Here is a 19653-nt window from a genome sequence, read left to right as displayed (position 1 = left end):
ATACACATTACACACATGTTCACACACAATACATCTGCATACACATTACACACACATGTTCACACAATACATCTACATACACATTACACACACATGTTCACACAATACATCTGCATACACATTACACACACATGTTCACACAATACATCTGCATACACATTACACACACATGTTCACACAATACATCTGCATACACATTACACACACGTTCACACAATACATCTGCATACACATTACACACACATGTTCACACAATACATCTGCATACACATTACACACACACGTTCACACAATACATCTACATACACATTACACACACATGTTCACACACAATACATCTGCATACACATTACACACATGTTCACACAATACATCTACATACACATTACACACACATGTTCACACAATACATCTACATACACATTACACACACATGTTCACACACAATACATCTGCATACACATTACACACACATGTTCACACACAATACATCTGCATACACATTACACACACATGTTCACACAATACATCTGCATACACATTACACACAATAAATCTGCATACACATTACACAGACATTTTCACACAATACATCTGCATACACATTACACATGTTCACACAATACATCTGCATACACATTACACATGTTCACACAATACATCTGCATACACATTACACATGTTCACACAATACATCTGCATACACATTACACATGTTCACACAATACATCTGCATACACATTGCACACATGTTCACACAATACATCTGCATACACATTACACACATGTTCACACAATACATCTGCATACACATTACACACATGTTCACACAATACATCTGCATACACATTACACACACATGTTCACACAATACATCTGCATACACATTACACACATGTTCACACAATACATCTACATACACATTACACACACATGTTCACACACAATACATCTACATACACATTACACACACATGTTCACACACAATACATCTGCATACACATTACACACATGTTCACACAATACATCTGCATACACATTACACACAATAAATCTGCATACACATTACACAGACATTTTCACACAATACATCTGCATACACATTACACATGTTCACACAATACATCTGCATACACATTACACATGTTCACACAATACATCTGCATACATGTTCACACAATACATCTGCATACACATTGCACACATGTTCACACAATACATCTGCATACACACACACACACACACACACACACACGTTCACACAATACATCTGCACTCACTTTTATAGGAAGCTGGCTGGGCGCAGGCAATACTTCAGTAAATGGATGTTCAGGCAGGACTCTGTGCTTCCTGCTGCCTGCAGACTTCTTCACTCATCGGCAGACAGGAAGTAAGGCTGGGTCCACACTACGTTTTGTCCCATACGGGAGCGCATACGGCAGGGGGGAGCTAAAAGCTCGCGCTCCCGTATGTGACCGTATGCGCTCCCATATGTCATTCATTTCAATGAGCCGACCGGAGTGAAACGTTCGGTCGGCTCATTTTTGCGCCGTATGCGCTTTTACAACCGGACCTAAAACCGTGGTTGACCACAGTTTTAGGTCCGGTTGTAAAAGCGCATACGGCGCAAAAATGAGCCGACCGGACCGAACGTTTCACTCCGGTCAGCTCATTGAAATGAATGACATACGGGAGCGCATACGGTCACATACGGGAGCGCGAGCTTTTAGCTCCCCCCTGCCGTATGCGCTCCCGTATGGGACAAAACGTAGTGTGGACCCAGCCTTACACTGTGCGAGATCGTTCAGCAACAGGAGGTGGGGAGGAGGGGAGGAGGGGGTGGGGGGTTGTTAAAGGAACCGAGCATCTCCAAGAGTGCCAGCGCTATACCAGTGACCCCTGCAGAGAGGCTCACTTCTAAATGAAGGGCAGGGAGATGCTTGACTAAAGGGCAGGGTCAGGGCAGGGGCTGGGCAGGGGCTGAAGCCCCCTTTGAACCCTATGTGTGCAAGTCCCTGATGGACAGAGCAGTGGCGTTGCTAGGGTTGGTGTCACCCGGTGCGGTAGAAAATGGTGTCACCCCCATACCTACCCCCCCCCCCTCAGTAAGTTTTTAGCCTGTTGTGACAGACACCACTGTTGTAGCGCATTGTGAGAAATTCCAATATAATAATCAGATGTACCAGTTGCCACAGAATGGGAAAGTGTTAAAGAAGTTTTCACCATTGAAATATACAGCTCCCAGAATTACTTAAAGGGGTACTCCACTGGAAAACATTTACTTTTATATCAACTGGTGCCAGAAAGTTAAACAGATTTTTAAATTACTTCTATTTAAAATCTTAATACTTACAGTACTTATAAGCTGGTGTATGCTCCACAGGAAGTTGTGTAGTTCTTTCCAGTCTGACCACAGTGCTATTTGCTGACACCTCTGTCCATGTCAGGAACTGTCCAGAGCAGGATAGGTTTGCTATGGGGATTTGCTCCTACTATGGACAGTTCTTGACATGGACAGAGGTGTCAGCACAGAGCACTGTGGTCAGACAGAAAATAAATTAAAAAGGAAAATAACTTACTGTGAATCGCTTATACAGCAGCTAATAAGTACTGGAAGGATTAAGATTTTTAAATAGAAGTAATTTACAAATCTGTTTAACTTTGTAGCACCAGCTGATTAAAAAAAATGTTTTCCAGAAGAGCACCCCTTTGAGCAGTGGTGAGGTTATGCTGGGAGTTGTAGTTTCACTGACCTAACTGTAGAACTGACAAGTGACTACAGCTCTGATGTAGAGAGGAGAATGTACAATGGTATCAGTGACTACAGGTGACGTCTTCTCTAAAGTGAGGAGAATGTACAATGATATCAGTGACTACAGGTGACATCTTCTCTATAGTGATGAGAATACACAATGATATCAGTGACTACAGGTGATGTCTTCTCTATAATGAGGAGAATACACAATGGTATCAGTGACTACAGGTGACATCTTCTCTATAGTGAGGAGAATACACAATGATATCTGACTACAGGTGACTTCTCTATAGTGAGGAGAATACACAATGACATCAGTGACTACAGGTGACGTCTTCTCTATAGTGAGGAGAATACACAATGATATCAGTCACTACAGGTGACGTCTTCTCTATAGTGAGGAGAATACACAATGATATCAGTGATTACAGGTGACGTATTCTCTATAGTGAGGAGAATACACAATGATATCAGTGACTACAGGTGACGTCTTCTCTATAGTGAGGAGAATACACAATGATATCAGTGACTACAGGTGACGTCTTTTCTATAGTGAGGAGAATACACAATGATATCAGTGATTACAGGTGACGTCTTCTCTATAGTGAGGAGAATGTACAATGATATCAGTGACTACAGGTGACGTCTTCTCTATAGTCTTCCCTTATCTAATTCAGATGGTACATACCGCCAGGACTTGTTCCAGCTAAAACTTCTCTCTGCAGAATGTGACGCCCAGACGTCTCCTCACTATGTCAGCGCATTCTCATCCTCTATATGAAAACAATTATTATTATAAACCTGAGAGACACTGTATCTTCTAAATATAATACTACTATACACTATACTCTTTGATTATAAACCTTCCATACACTGTACCCTCTGAATATAATACTACCACACACTGTACATTCTGAATATAATACCAACACATACTGTACCCTCTGAATATAAATCTGCCACATACTGTGCCCCTGAATATAATACCGCCACACACTGTACCCACTGAATATAATACTACCACATACTGCGCCCTCTGAATATAAATCTGCCACATACTGTACCCTCTGAATATAAATCTGCCACATACTGTACCCTCTGAATATAAATCTGCCACATACTGTACCCTCTGAATATAAATCTGCCACATACTGTACCCTCTGAATATAAATCTGCCACATACTGTACCTCTGAATATAAATCTGCCACATACTGTAACCCTGAATATAAATTTGCCACATACTGTACCCCTGAATATAATATCGCCACATACTGTACCCTCTGAATATAATACTACCACCCACTGCGCCTTCTGAATATAATAATTAGAGATGAGCAAACTACAGTAAATTCAACTCGTCACAAACTTCTCTGCTCGGCAGTTGATAACTTTTCCTGCATAAATTAGTTCAGCTTTCAGGTGCTCCCGTGGGCTGGAAAAGGTGGATACAGTCCTAGGAGACTCTTTCCTAGGAATGTATCCACCTTTTCCAGCCCACCGGAGCACCTGAAGGCTGAACTAATTTACGCAGGATAAGTCATCAACTGCCGAGCCGAGAAGTTTGTGACGAATCGAATTTACTGTAAGTTCGCTCATCTCTAATAATACTACCACAAACTGCGCCCTTTGAATATAATTCTACCACAAACTGCGCCCTCTGAATATAATACTACCACAAACTGCGTCCTCTGAATATACTACCACAAACTGCGCCCTCTGAATATAATACTACCACAAACTGCGTCCTCTGAATATAATACTAGTACAAACTGCGCCCTCTGAATATAATATTACCACAAACTGCGCCCTCTGAATATAACGTTGCCATACAGTGCACCCTCTGAATATAATACCACAACTGCAGTAACACCCCTCAACATCCGTTAGCTGATGCTATTATGACGGGAGGGGGGTATTGGTGGTGTTGCTAGTGGATAATGGGGGTGCTACTACTCGGGGGGTGCTGCTGGAGGATGATGAGGGTGCTACTAGCCATCCCCCCAGGCAGTATCATCCCCATCATCCATCGGCAGGATCATCCTCCTGGCAGGAGCACCGCCATCATCCACCATCAGGATCTGCTGATGGAGGTGCTGCTGGGGGGGGGGGGTGTTGCTGGTGGATAATGAGGGTGCTACTGCCAGGGGGGGGGCATTAGGTAGGCAGCAGTTCCCCCACATTAGGTAGGTCGCAGTTTCCCCACATTAGGTAGCATCTATTCCCCACATTAGGCAGCATAGATTCCCCACATTAGGTAGGTCGCAGTTTCCCCACATTAGGTAGCATCTATTCCCCACATTAGGCAGCATAGATTCCCCACATTTGGTACCAGTTCCCCCACATTAGGTAGGTACCAGTTACCCCACATTAGGTAGCAATTTCCCCACACTAGGTAGCACAGATTCCCCACATAAGGTAGCACAGACTCCCCACACTTGGTAGTAGTTTCCCCACATTAGGCCGCAGGTTCCCCACAATGGGTCAAAGTCTCCCCACAATAGATCGCTGGTTATACACACACACACACACACACACACACACACACACACACAACACATACAACACAGAGAGACAAACACACACACACAGTCAGAGAGACACACACTCACAGACACACACACAGTCACACACGCATGCACACAGTCACACACACATGCACACACAGTCACACACACATGCACACAGTCACACACACACACACACAGAGTCTCACACACACAAACATAGATAGAGACAGACACACACACTCACCCCTCCAGCGCAGCGCTCCTTCTCACCGGGCGCCGTGCGAGTGACGTAACTGACGTCCTCCTGCGCGGCCATACGGTGTGACGTCAGGCCGGCGCAGACGTGGGAGCGGAGGCCGGGCACAATGCTGGAGAAGGTGAGGGGGGTGTGATGATGGACGGGCGCACAGTGCAGGAGAAAGAGGGGGGTTGCTGATGGACGGGCACACACAGCGCGGGGGGGTTGTGCTGACGGATGGGAGGCCGTTCGGGCACAGATGGGGGAGGTGATGTCTGTGTAGCTGGGGGGGGGGGGTGCGGCTACGGAGCGTCTTGGTGTCACCCCATTAGGTTGGTGTCACCCGGTGCGGGCCGCACCCCCCGCACCCGGGTCGCAACGCCACTGGGACAGAGGTGTCAGCAGAGAGCACTGTGGACTGACAGGAAGGTAAATTCAAAAAGAGAAGAACTTCTTGTGGAGCATACAGCAGCTGATAAGTAATGAAAGGATTAAGATTTTTAAATAGAAGTAATTTAAAAATCTGTTTAACTTTCTGGCATCAGTTAATTTAAAAGAAAATGTTTTCCAGCCTAGCACTCCTTTAGCCACATTTACTTTGGTGAGTGACAGAAAGAGTCCTTTCATACCCAATAGAAATGCTGCACATGGTCAGCAGGTAAAAATAGTCAGTATTTCTGCATGCGAATTTGCAACAACAAAACTGCACACAAAAAATTGTTTGGACTTTGTTTTGAAATTAATGCTGTGGATTTGAGACTGGATATTAGTGTTGCTCGCGAATATTCGCAATTCGAATATTATTCGCGAATATCGCATATTCGCGAATATAGCGCTATATATTCGTAATTACGAATATTCGTTTTTTTTATTTTTTTTTTCACAGTACACATCACAGTGATCACCCCTCTCTGCTTCCAGCTTGTGTGGTGTAAAGAAGGCTCTACTACTACTGTGTGAGACTGGCGTGCGAATTTTCGCATATGCGAACATTTGCATATGCTAATTTCGCATATGCGAATTTTCGCTTATACTAATTTTGTGCATGCTAATTTTCGCATATGTGAATTTTCGCATACGCGAATTTTTCGCGTTTACGAAAATAACACGGGATATATTACGAAATATGCGAATATTCGCGAACATATGACTAATATTCGCCCATATATTCGCGAATTCGAATAGGGCCTATGCCGCTCAACACTACTGGATATGTTAAGGTTTAAGTTGAGTTGTTCTGACAACAGTGCTCTCTTCTGCACCTCTACTTGTCTCAGGGACTGTCCGAAGCATTATAGAGGTTTGCTATGGGGATTTGCTCCTACTCTGGACAGTTCCTGAGACAAGCAGAGGTGTCAGACAGAAAAGAACAACTCAACTCGATGCCTGTTTTTACCTAAATGACCAAATCCAATGCTTCAAATCTGGCATGCATCTGAAAAGCTTTTACTGAGTGAAGAGATTCAGAGAATATTTTTTCACTGTGCGGTAAAAATGATGTTATCTTTATTCTGTGGGTTGGTACCCAATTTATATAATTTTTTATGTTCTTTTTCGTTTTCACACTTTTTGTGTTGACATGTTTAGACAGCCATAAATCTTCATCCAACGGCATTATGTGAGGGCTTTTTTTTGCGGGACGAGCTGTACATTTTCTTGGTACCATTTTTGCAATACATGCTACCTTTGATCTTTTTTATTTCACTTTTTGAACCAAACCTGTTTTTCTTTTTATTAAATGGTGTTCACCATGCGGGATAAATTACATTAATTGTTTTATTGCAGCAGTCATTACTAATGTATAGGTTTTGGGTTCTTCATTTTTTTGTGGGGGGGGGGGGGGGGGGGTGATAATACATGGCTTTATTGGGAAAGAGGCATTCATTTTATATTTTTTCCACATTATTCATTGAAAAACCTTTTCTTTTACGCTTAACAATTTTTTTCTATTATAGTACATCTGTACTGCAGCACAGCCTAACTGTCAGTATTATACTGACAGTTATCCTGTGCGATCCGACCTATGGCTGTAGTGCACATGGATTACTCGGGCTGTAGGGCACATGGGTTACTCGGGCTGTAGTGCACATTGGTTACTATTGGTTGCTTCTATTTTTTTTTTATTGTAAATCGCTTGTACATTATTATGGGGGCTGCAATATTGCCTAAGCTGTGACCATTACCTATTGTGAATGCCTTGATCCCTTATCTATATAGAGATTATAAAACTACAAAACACGGAGGGTCAGCTTATAATTAGATTTGTGTAAAATGTCAACAGAAAAAAAAAATTATCAAAAATGAATAATGAATAAACAGACAATAAAAAAAATCTTAACAATTTCCTCAAAGTCCCCTTAAATGTTTTATACAATAAAAAATGATCAGTAAAAAAAAAAAAAAAAAACTACAAAACAAAAAAAAAAAATTCCCTTAACATGCACTGGGCTTTTTCGAGTAAACAAATGACCAATATAAAAATATGTAAATTTTAGGAACTTGTGTCAGCATGTTTCCCTGAGGAAGTTGTGATTCAGACTAAGTGTGGGTTCACACTACGTTTTCTCCCATACGGGAGCGCATACGGCAGGGGGGAGCTAAAACCTCACGCTCCCGTATGTCATTCATTTCAATGAGCCGGCCGGAGTGAAACGTTCAGTCCGGTCGGCTAATTTTTGCGCCGTATGCGCTTTTACAACCGGACCTCAAACCGTGGTTGACCACAGTTTTAGGTCCGGTTGTAAAAGCGCATACGGCGCAAAAATGAGCCGACCGGACCGAACGTTTCACTCCGGTCGGCTCATTGAAATGAATGACATACGGGAGCGCATACGAAGGCATACGGGAGCGCGAGCTTTTAGCTCCCCCCTGCCGTATGCGCTCCCGTATGGGAGAAAACGTAGTGTGAACCCACCCTAACATGGAAATTAATCAACCAATGTGGTAGATGTGAGAAAAACCAAACTTGTCAACAAAAAAAATGACTCCTTGAGTTTATGCTGGTCATTATTCACATATAAATTAAATATGTTAATTGAAGAAAACTGTACAATTGATAGGATGCTCTATTAATCTGTTGGACCACTTCTAGCCTAAGTACAAGAGGAGATATGGTTGGGCATGGAGGCTTATAGGTTCTGTATGGAATCCTGGGCACATTTGCCCAGAGATGCTGCAGCTGGGCCTGTAGATCCTACAGACCTGTAGGTTGCTGAAGCTGGTGTCCCAGCTAATCCCAATAGCTTTAGGGACAGAGCAGGCCAAGGAAGGGTAACAATCTGGTGGAGACATTCTAGGAAAACCCTTGTGATGTGTGTATTATCCTGCTAAAAAAAAATTCAGTCAGAAGCCTTGCAATGAGAGGCAACAGATATATTGTAGCTACAGAATGTCCTGCACTTCTTGCAGAGCTGTTAGTGTTCATCATATCACTACTAGGGGTGACCTATTGTCGTACATCATATGATCACATCAGCAGCTGGCGCAGTGTGTCGCTCCACAGCAAAGGTAGGATTAAAGCACTCACCATATGGCCTCCATACTTGAACCTTGCCGTCATCAGATGCTAAATAGAACCTGGATTCCTCACTAAAGAGGATACGGTTCCGATCTCTACCAGTTCATGACACCACTGCAAATGAAGGAAACTGTATATTGCTGTCAGTGGTAGAACACGTAATGGACACCAAATTTTCTTCTGCATATGAAAAAACTTCAGGCAAAGACAGGGGTGTGAAATGAAGGTACCACCTGTGTCTAGATGGTGGATCATATTTTGGCTTAGTTAAAACTAAAAACAACGAAACCATCATTTTTTGTAATGAACTTTATAAACTGTCAAATCATTCTAATACTTCCACAATTGTGTAGGGCAGCAGCAAAACTCTGAGGAGCATCTATATGCATGTAAGTTAGACGGTTTTTACCCTGCTAAATGGCAAAAGGGGCAACAGTATCCATCAAGCTTCTTTATTGACCCAACAACGTATTGGAAAATGCAAAATTTTTACTACTTGAGAAAGATCTAGCTATTGTCCGGTTACATCCTGCTATATAAATGGACACCAGAAGGAAAGCCAACGAACCCAATTGAAGTCAATGTATCTCTTAGGATCGACCGATGTTTATTGTACAACCAGCTCTTTTTTTCTGGCTTCCAATGGAGTCTATGATAAAAGCCACAAATGGAACTGTGGCGTAAATGTGAACCAAGCCTTAACTGTGTGGGCACTTTTTTTCCCCATTAAATTTAATTCAATGGGGAAAACAATGACACTTTTGTGAGATTAAAACTGCTGGTTTTGGGGTGCTTGGCATCTCAAAAAAATGGCTAAAAGACTGTGTATGTGAACATAACCTAAACGTTCAATATATTATACCTTACCAGTCTCCTGAGACTTCTGTCCCAACATTTCTATGTTTCAACGCCAGTCTCTGCCCAGCTGGCCTGCAGCAATGAAGTGACCAGACAACAGGTCGGGTGTACAGAGACTAGAGAAGTGTTGCCATGGGAGAAGTGGGTTTTTGATTGTTATTTTTTTTTATTATGCTTGGCTGTTTTTACACAGGAAATGTAACGATGCACAGAATCATTTGCTACCATTGTGATGTGGCAAGTTACATTGGATTCCTAAGATTCCTCCAGTTTATAAAGGTTTCCTCACGTTTTTGTGGCTACCTTCACTGATTCATGTTGTAGTGCTTCCAGAAGTTAACTGAGCAGTGTGTAGTATTTCTAGTCTGAAGTATAATTTCATCTTAAGTTTAAAAAAATAAAATAAAAAAACACAACTAAAAATATACATAAAAAAAATAAAAGATCTTGTTTACTCAGTTTTTGTTTTTCCTTAGCTCTACATATATTTCAGTTTCTGGAAACTTCTTTCCTCACTGCCTGCTCTCACCCCTCCTCCTGCCTTATCTTCTGCAAGGCTGAGTTTGCCCTGAGCTGCCTCGGAGACCTTCAAAGCATCTACAGGTCTCTTTGGCAACCAAGTGCTTAATGACTCCCTTGCTTTTTCTTGCTCTAATTCAGATGGAGAGTATTCTGGTCCCCCACCCTCTCGTTCATTTAACATCTCTGTCTTTCATTACCCAGATACATAATGATTGCATCTTTACATGCACGGTGCTCTTAGTAATAACTATGAACTATTCCATCACAAGTAGAGTGGAGACAAGTCAAAGACTGCTTATTACTTGGTAATCAAGCAGAAATGTAACTTGAAGTTCCTTGCTACCAAAGCAAAATCTGTAAGGCTATGTTAGCACTACGGAATGTCCGCACGGAGAATCTCCATGCGGACATTTGGCAAACTGCGGGCACCAACATAAACATGCCGGTGCTAGGACCGTACAAGAATGCACAGTCTAATAGATGGCTATGCATTCCGTGCATTCTGGTGGGGAAATACCATGTGCACAGCACAGCAGAATCCCATTGAATACAATGGGACTCTGGAATCTCCAGCGGAATTCCAATGTGGAATTCCGGATGTGTGAACACGGCCTTATAGTGATATCGTAGACTAGGCCATACCCCAAAATAGAAACAACAACAGTACATGGATACAAAAATACAAATAAGTCAGAAGAAAGGGTTATTGATTGCAGTGATCTCACAGTATGGGAATAATGTGCACAGCGATTTCTCAGAATACGGATGATAACCGTAATAGCACAGTTAATAGCCAAGGGCTACAGTGATATCGTAGTCCACAGAGATAATAAACACATTACATAGAAAATATAGTGTAACAGAATCACAATATGGAAAACTGAGCTCAAAAGCACTCATTGCATAGACAGAATCTTTCCTGATACATTAGGCGAGAACGATCCCCCTCCATAGCCTCTTTGGCAGGAGGCAAAGAAGACGAAAGAGGTGGAGGTTGGAACACAGGAGACAGTCGGGGTAATCGCTGTGTACGTGCAGGTTCTCTTCCCAAATTAAGTTCTTCCGACACAACGCACATTAATACGGGTGGCCAAATGGATAGGTTCGCTCAGGTTAGTCGGAGGATCTCGAGCAGAGAGAGAATCCTTGATTCTACTGGAGAGTCCATTTTTAAAGGTGGCACACAAGGCTTCAGCGTTCCAAGCCAGTTCAGTAGCCAGTGTGCGGAATTGTACAGCGTAGTTGCCCACAGAGGAGTTACCTTGACACGAGTCAGAAGAGCCGTCTTGGCAGAGGAGGCTTGTGCGGGTTCTTCTAATACTTTGCGGAATTCTGCAAGGAAGGCCGGCAGGTTCGAGGAGAATGGATCATTACGATCCAGAGAGGTGTAGCCAAGGCCAGGGCTTTACCTGACAGTAGACTGACCACATACGCCACTTTAGCACGCTCCATTGGAAACTGATTCACCATAAGTTCTAGATGCATAGAACACTGTGTCACAAAGCCTCTACACAGCTTGGGATCTCCGTCAAATTTTGAGGGCAAGGATAAGTGATGCTTGGAACAAGAAGAAATATCTGACACAGGAGGAGGCTCAGGAAAAGGTTGCTGCTGTTGGTGCTGAGAGGCAAGAAGCTGTTGCACCATAGCAGAAAGTGATTCAGCTGTTGCGCTTGATGAGCTAACTGCTGCAACTGTTGAGCCACAGTGAAGGAGAGATCCGAAACATCTGACAGAGGCACCCCAGTGGGATCCATGGCCGGATATTACTGTAAGGGTCACGGCAGGTGGTGGATCCTCTGGGCCTTTGTGGATGATGACGTGAGCCGTGTCAGGGAGCAGATTCTAAGGTGCCGCTGGTTTCCACCAGAGCCCGCCACAAAGCGGGATGGTCTTGCTGCCGCAGGCGGCACCCAGGTCGCTACCCCTGGCACGACTCGTCCACACAGGTTCCTGGGATGAAGCGTGGTACAGGAGGATAAGACAAGACACGGTCAGGATAGCTGAAGGTCAGGGCAGGCGGCACAGTAGCAGGGTCAGGTCACAGAACAAGGATCAGGTACATTATGGGTCATTATCTATCTTCTGTTGAATTGACATTTATCCCCTGATGATCCCGGTACCAACCGTGTGAAACGTTTAGGAATGCTTTTGTTTTGTGGTCCTTCTGGTACTATTGGTACTGGTTCTGAGTTTGAATTGAGTTTGTATTGATTGCTCCTACAAGCAGTTTTGTGAGTTCTTGATATCTACAATGTTATCTATCCACTGACTTGTATTGGAGGTTAATGAACCTTCGTAAGATATGCTTTCATCTGTACCAATTTATTAGCCATCTGTGGTTGACATACGCAGGCTCTTTCATTGATTATATATATATGGAGATATATTGATATCTTGGGGGTCTTGTAATTATATGCTTTTATTAGTAGATAGACTAAAAGTTAGGCTTTAATACTGTGGAACAGTGATCTTTTTCTTCTATTGGCACAGTTGTTTAGATTCTCATCTAATCTAATGTATTATTATAAGTTTTAAGCACTTTTCCATTTTTTCTGAAAAAGGAGCAAGGCCTCTGTTAAAAAGAGAATGTGGCTTGGGCAAAAAGGGCATGGCTTTGAATGCAATACCATGTGCAACATAATTCTGCTGCAGTTTAAAGAGGTACTTCACCCGAAGACATCTTATCCCTTATTCATAATAGGAGATAAGATGTCTAATCGCAATCTCTGTCCCGGCACCCCGGTGTTCAGAATGCCGGTTTCGGGAGGTTGTGGTTGTAATGTCATGCCCTGTCCCCTATATTCATGTCTATGGGAGGGGGGCATTTTTACATTTTTACATTTTTTTTTTTTAATTAAGAGTTGTTAAAAAAAAAAATAAAAATAAAAAGGGACGGACTCAGGACCAGGAAAAAAAACTGTCAGAGGGGAAAAAAAAACCACACGTTTTTACTCAAAGGCAAGGCGTTATCTACCATAAGTTGATTTTAGTATGTACCTGCCAGACAGTAATGGACATGCTTAGGAAGTAGACATGTGCACTTCGTTTCGGCACGAATGTCTAATTTACCGAATTTTACCATTTTCGGGCATTCGGACCGATTCGAATGCACGAAAACATATTTTGTACATTCCCGAATAGCCACGATAATACGAATAGCAAAATGACAAATGCCGAATGCATGCAGTAAATAACGAATGCATTCGTTATCCGTAAACGAAAGTAAAGAATTCATTCTAATTTTTTTATTGGTCCTTGCGCTAACACTGTTGCGCTACACACTGTTTCTGACTGTTACTGTTACCAGGGTGCCTCCAGCTGTTGCAAAACTACAACACCCACCCAGCATGCCCCGACAGCCAAAGCATGGGAGTTGCAGTTTTGCAACAGCTGGAGGCACACTTTGGCAAACATGCGTAAAGCATTTTAATTCATTTTGAAATTCCGCTCGCTTTTTTCAGAAATGGCTTAGTAGGTCAATGACATGCATAGTAATTGCCGTGGGAACATTTTTCATTCATAAAACTGCAGACTTAATTGGATAATTGCCGGTTTAGAACGTTTGCCAAAGTGTGCCTCCAGCTGTTGCAAAACCCCAACTCCCAGCATGCCCAGACAGCCTTTGTTGTAGTTTTGCAACAGCTGGAGGCACCCTGGTAACGGTAACAGTAACAGTGTTGGCGCAAGTGACATGACATGTTATACATAAATCACCCGACAATCAAACACATCAATCATTCATACAGCATTCATTCACTCATTCATCCAACATTACATTATGTATTAATAATAAATCACATAAAATTACATTATCTTCCCTGTCTTCCAATGTTCCGATCTCTGCGGCTGCCCTCTTTTCCTGCACACACACGCTCCCGATAATGGTCCCCTGCTTAAAAAAAAATTTAGCCGAATGTACCCGAATACCAAATGTATCCGAAAGAAAATAAACACCCGAATACCGAATGTATCAGAAAAATCAAAACCGAAAATATTACCGAACCGAAAATTTTATTCAAAACGAAAAAACAAAAGGAAAATTTTTCTTGTGCACAAGTCTATTAGGAAGTATCCGTGCTTGTCTTGGGGCTAAATAGCTAGGTTTTGAGATTACCATCATCTTTTGTGAACTGGCTATTTCCTATTGGAGTTTCATTCTTCGACTACAAATCCTATAGGTCCTTGTTTGTAAGTGTGAGGTCACTTTCCTCCCTCACACACAGTGGCGCCTCCAGATTTCATATTTGGGGGGGCAACCAGGGGGGCGAGGGCAAAAGTGGGGGGGCCTTCTCACTCCCTGCTGTTACATAGTTCATCACATCTTTCTTCGCACACTGATTGACCAGACGAGGACCTTGGAGTTGATTGGAGGAGGGTATTTCCGGAAAATACCCTCACACAGTGTCCATTTAGGAGGTAAGAGGCAAAGCGGTTACGGAGCAGGTGGGCATGCACCTGATAGACACTGCGAGGTTGTGGCTGACTAAGAAGGAAGCAGCTTGGACAGGGCTATACTGGGATTAAAAAGCTGTCAATATTACCATCCCATATCAGAAAAAAAAAAGTGTTGCAGTGCTGCAAATTATGCTTTAGTTTGGCCACTTTTGTCACTATTTCCTTAAAGGGGTACTCTGGTGAAAACCTTTTTTTTTTTTTTTTTTTTTTAAATCATCTGGTGACAGAATGTTAAACAGATTTGTAAATTACTTCTATTAAAAAAATCTTAATCCTTTCTGTACTTATTAGCTGCTGAATGCTACAGCGGAAATTCTTTTCTTTTTGAAACACAGCTGTCTGTCCATTTTAGTAACTGCCCAGAACAGCATATGTTTGCTATGGGAATTTCCTTTCACTCTGGCAGTTCCTAAAATGGACAGAGATGTCAGCAGAGAGCACTGTGCTTGTGATGTCAGCAGACAGCTCTGTGTTTCAAACGGAAAAGAATTTCCACTGTAGTATTCAGCAGCTAATAAGTACAGGAAGGATTAAGATTTTTTAATAGAAGTAATTTACAAATCTGTTTAACTTTCAGGCACCAGAGTACCCCTTTAAATATTTAAACCACACACAGCTGCCAGCTATTAACCCCTTCCCGCCATGGGACATATGCATATGTCCCAGCACCCGACACGTTCGCGTGCTGGGACGTATGCATATGTCCCCACGATCTCCTTTGCTGCCGTGGGAAGCTCAATCACAGCCGGGAACTTGCCGCAGCTACCGGAGCCGCAATCGCGCCGGTCCTGGCAGCATTAACCCCACAGAATCTATGGTGTTGACAGGGGGAGGGTGCTCCCCTGTTCACCAACGGCAGCACCGCGATATGATCGCGGGTCACCGACATGATGACCTCCTGTCTGCCAGCTACGGAATCCTGCGAGAACCAGCCACAGAGGGCAGCATGTGCAGCCGATCAGGCTATACTGTACTGCAGTACAAATGTATTGCAGCATAGTATAAACTGTAAAAAGTGAAAGTGAAGAAAATTAAATAAAAGTATTAAGTGTAAAAAAATAAATAAATAAAATAATGCCCCTTTCCAAATAAAAGCCCTGTAATATCACAAACAAAAACCACAAATCATATACATATTAGGTATTGCCACCTCTGTAATGATGTGTACTATAAAGCTATAATGTAAATTATCACGCACGGTGAACACCATAAAAAAGAAAAAATGCAAAATTCGCCAATTTTGGTGCAAATAGAGGAATAAAAAAGATCAAAAGGCAGCATGTATCATGTCACTAAAAATAAACAAAGAATCGCTCCGCTCAGAAAAAGTTTTCTAAAGTTATTATCATTTAACGAGACAAATGTCAAAAAAAAAAAAAAAAAAAAAAAGAGCCTGGTCATTAAGGTCAAAAATGGTTCTGTCCTTAACCCCTTAAGGACAGACCCATTTTTTTACCTCAATGATCACGCTCTTTTTTTTTTTTTATTTGACATGTATCTCTTTAAATAGTTATAACTTTAAGATGCTTTTTCTGAGCAGAGCGATTCTGAGATTGTTTTTTCGTGACATATTGTACTTTATATGGGGGGTGCAGTTTTGTTGACACATGAAGCATTTTTTGTGTAAAACTTCAAAATATTGTGAAAAACTGGAAAATTTCTGGCCTTTTTTTATTCAATTTTTTGGTGTACACTGTGGGGTTAAATTGATGTTATATTTATTCTGTGGGTCAGTACGATTATGGCGATACCCATTTTATATAGCTTTCTATGTTCTTTTTCCTTTTCTGAGCAAAATTCTTTTTCTGCCATTCATTTTCTAACAGCCGTAACTTATTTATTTTTTGTGGCCGACGCCATTGAGTAAGGGCTTATTTTTTGCGGGATGATCTCTACTTTTTATTGGTATAATTGTTTGTGCTACGTGCTACCTTTTGATCTTTTTTATTCCGCTATATGTATTCATTTTAGTCTTCATGGCCGCATAAGGCCTCTATGGCTGCAAGGACTCTTCCTATGGCAGCCTCTAGCACAGTGTTTCCCAAACCAGGCAGCCTCCAGGTGTTGCCAAAACTACAACTCCCAGCCAAAGGCTGTCCAGGCATGCTGGGGTTTGTAGTTTTGCAACATCTGGAGCCACCCTGGTTGGGAAACACTGCTGTAGGGATGTAATAGATCAATGAAGTGCCTACATACTGCATTGATATGTATGAGCAATCCAATGATTAACTCATACAAGTCCCATAGAATGATTAAAAAAAGTGTAGGTTTTAAAAATAAATAATCAACTTATTTCATAATAAAAGTTTAAGTCATCTCCAATAAAAATGTAAAAAAAAAAAAAAAAAAACACAAAAAATCTTATCTGGTTTTCCTGTAAGAGCTCTTAAAATATATATCTATTGATCCCACACAGTACACAGTGTATAGTGTAAGGAAAAAAAACTAAACTAAATGACAAAAGAGCATTTTTTGGTCACATCCCAGAAAAAAATGATGAAATAAAAAGTGATCCAAAATTCCGATCTACGCCAAATTGTTCCCAATAAAAACAACATGGAGCAAAAAAATAAATGAACGCCAACACAGCTTAATAAAACAGTTACAGGGATCAGAAAAATTGAAGGCATACCCATCATCATAATCATAAAAAAAATAAAAAATAAAAAACCCACTATAGAAATTGGTTATTGTAATCGTACCAACCGGAAGAATAAAGATAACCTGTCCATTTTACTGCACAGTGACCGTCATATACCGTATTTTTCGCCCTATAGAACGCACCGGCGTATAAGACGCACCCTATATTTAGTTGCAAAATCTAAAAAATTTAAGATTTTGAACCCAATAGTGGTCTTCAACCTGCGGACCTCCAATTGTTGCAAAACTACAACTCCCAGCATGCCCGGACAGCCGTTGGCTGTCCGGGCATGCTGGGAGTTGTAGTTTTGCAGCATCTGGAGGTCCGCAGATTGAAGACCACTGCATAGGAGGTAATACTCACGTGTCCCCGCCGCTCCGGACCCCTCACCGCTGCCCTGGATGTCGCTCCATCGCTGTCCCCGTCGCTCTGCTGCCGGCCTGCTGCTGAACGTCTCTGCTGCCGGCCGGGTGTCCTCGCTCTGCGTCGCCGTCATCACGTCGTGATGATGAGGAAGGAGAGCGCAGGCCATACAGGGGATCCCTGAACGGACAAGACACCGAGGAGGCAGGTAAGGTCCCTCCCGGTGTCCTGTAAGCACTAACCCGGCTATTCAGTCGGACTGTTTGGGACCGCCGCGGTGAAATGGCGGCGTTCCCAAACAGCCCGACTGAACAGCCGGGTTAGTGTCACGTTCCCTTCAGACGCGGTGGTCAGCTTTGATCGCTGCGTCTGAAGGGTTAATACAGGGCATCACCGCGATCGGTGATGTCCTGTATTAGCCGCGGGTCCCGGCCGTTGATGGCCGCAGGGACCGCCGCGATAGGGGTGTATTCGCTGTTTAAGACGCACCGACTTTTTCCCCCCAGTTTTGGGGAAGAAAAAGTGCGTCTTATACGGCGAAAAATACGGTAAACAATCCACCACAAACATGAAAAAAATTGTATTTCAACTCACAAGCAACTTTCTTTCTGTTTCTCAGCACATTTTATCGCAAAATGAAGGATGTCATTACAATGTATGATTGGTCTCCCAAAGGGGTTAATGCGGTATTTCCTAACCAGGGTGCCTCCAGCTGTTGCAAAACTATAACTTGTAGTTTTGCAACTGCTGGAGGCACCCTGGTTGGGAAACACCTGGTTAATGAATGGTACACTACTGAGTGGTCTGTCAGAGATGACGGTCTCTTGGTGACAGTGCTGTGGGGGCACTGAGGCTGGCACTTTTGCTGGGCCTGTAAATATGGATGAAGTACTACCAGTACTACCTAACACTGGCACCTTAATAGTGGTGCTGACTGACAGTGGTGACATATAGGTCAATGTTTTACACATCCTTTAGACATTGGGGGAGATTCATCAAAACCAGTGTAGAGGAAGAGTGTTGCAGTTGCCCATAGCAACCAATCAGATCGCTTCTTTCATTTTTAACAAGGCCTTTGAAAAATGAAAGAAGCAATCTGATTGGTTGCTATGGGCAACTGGGCAACATTTACTCTGCACAGGTTTTGATAAATCTCCCCCATTATGTTTAGTACAGTATAACCACCTGTGGTCATGGTCTGTAGTCTCTTCCCTCATGCAGTCCCATCGCTCCCTCTCACTCACATTCTGCCGCCATGTCTCTTCTGTTCGGGGCTCTGTGATAGGACATGCTGCTCATAAACTGATAAGACCCGGGAATCTATTGCTTGGCTCGGCATGTGCAGCAGCTCCCTGTACTGCTGACCATAGAGATGAGTACAGGGAGAGGACAGAGGACTGTGGAGCTACATACTGCACTTATCTCTCTATGTACGGGCAAAGCAGCTTAGGAGCCTCTGCTCGATCATAGCTCAGCATTTACTTAGTTAATTTTAAATTGGGGGGGCACAAGGGGGGGCACAGCCTGGTCTAGGGGGGGGGGGGGCATGGCCCCCTCTGCAGCCCCCCCCCTCCCTAGCGACGCCACTGCTCACACATCAGCCACCCCATCCATTGAAACACAAATGAGCTGCATTCCATTCAAAACACCAATATCTGTTCTAACCAGGGTGCTTCCAGCTGTTACAAAAATTTAATTAATTGCAGAATGATCTTCCACCCAGTGGCCGTTCCACCCATTGAAGTACAGATAGGCTCCCTGCCATTATCTGACTAGTGTCTCAACCACACTGC

At 42.8% G+C, this 19653-nt stretch overlaps 1 long non-coding RNA gene across 1 annotated transcript in view; it reads right to left on the bottom strand.

Moving 5' to 3' along the window:
- The window catches only part of LOC130296772 (uncharacterized), a 140616-nt gene extending 121257 nt beyond the window's left edge, over positions 1-19359 (bottom strand). Inside the window, exon 1 of the long non-coding RNA XR_008849284.1 lies at positions 19105-19359. This is a non-coding gene — a long non-coding RNA (uncharacterized LOC130296772). The remainder of the gene's footprint in view (positions 1-19104) is intronic.
- Between the last annotated feature and the right edge of the window lie 294 nt (positions 19360-19653).

Source organism: Hyla sarda, chromosome 12 (assembly GCF_029499605.1).
Source record: "Hyla sarda isolate aHylSar1 chromosome 12, aHylSar1.hap1, whole genome shotgun sequence".
Lineage (NCBI taxonomy): Eukaryota > Metazoa > Chordata > Amphibia > Anura > Hylidae > Hyla > Hyla sarda.
This window is presented reverse-complemented; position numbering and strand designations above follow the sequence as displayed.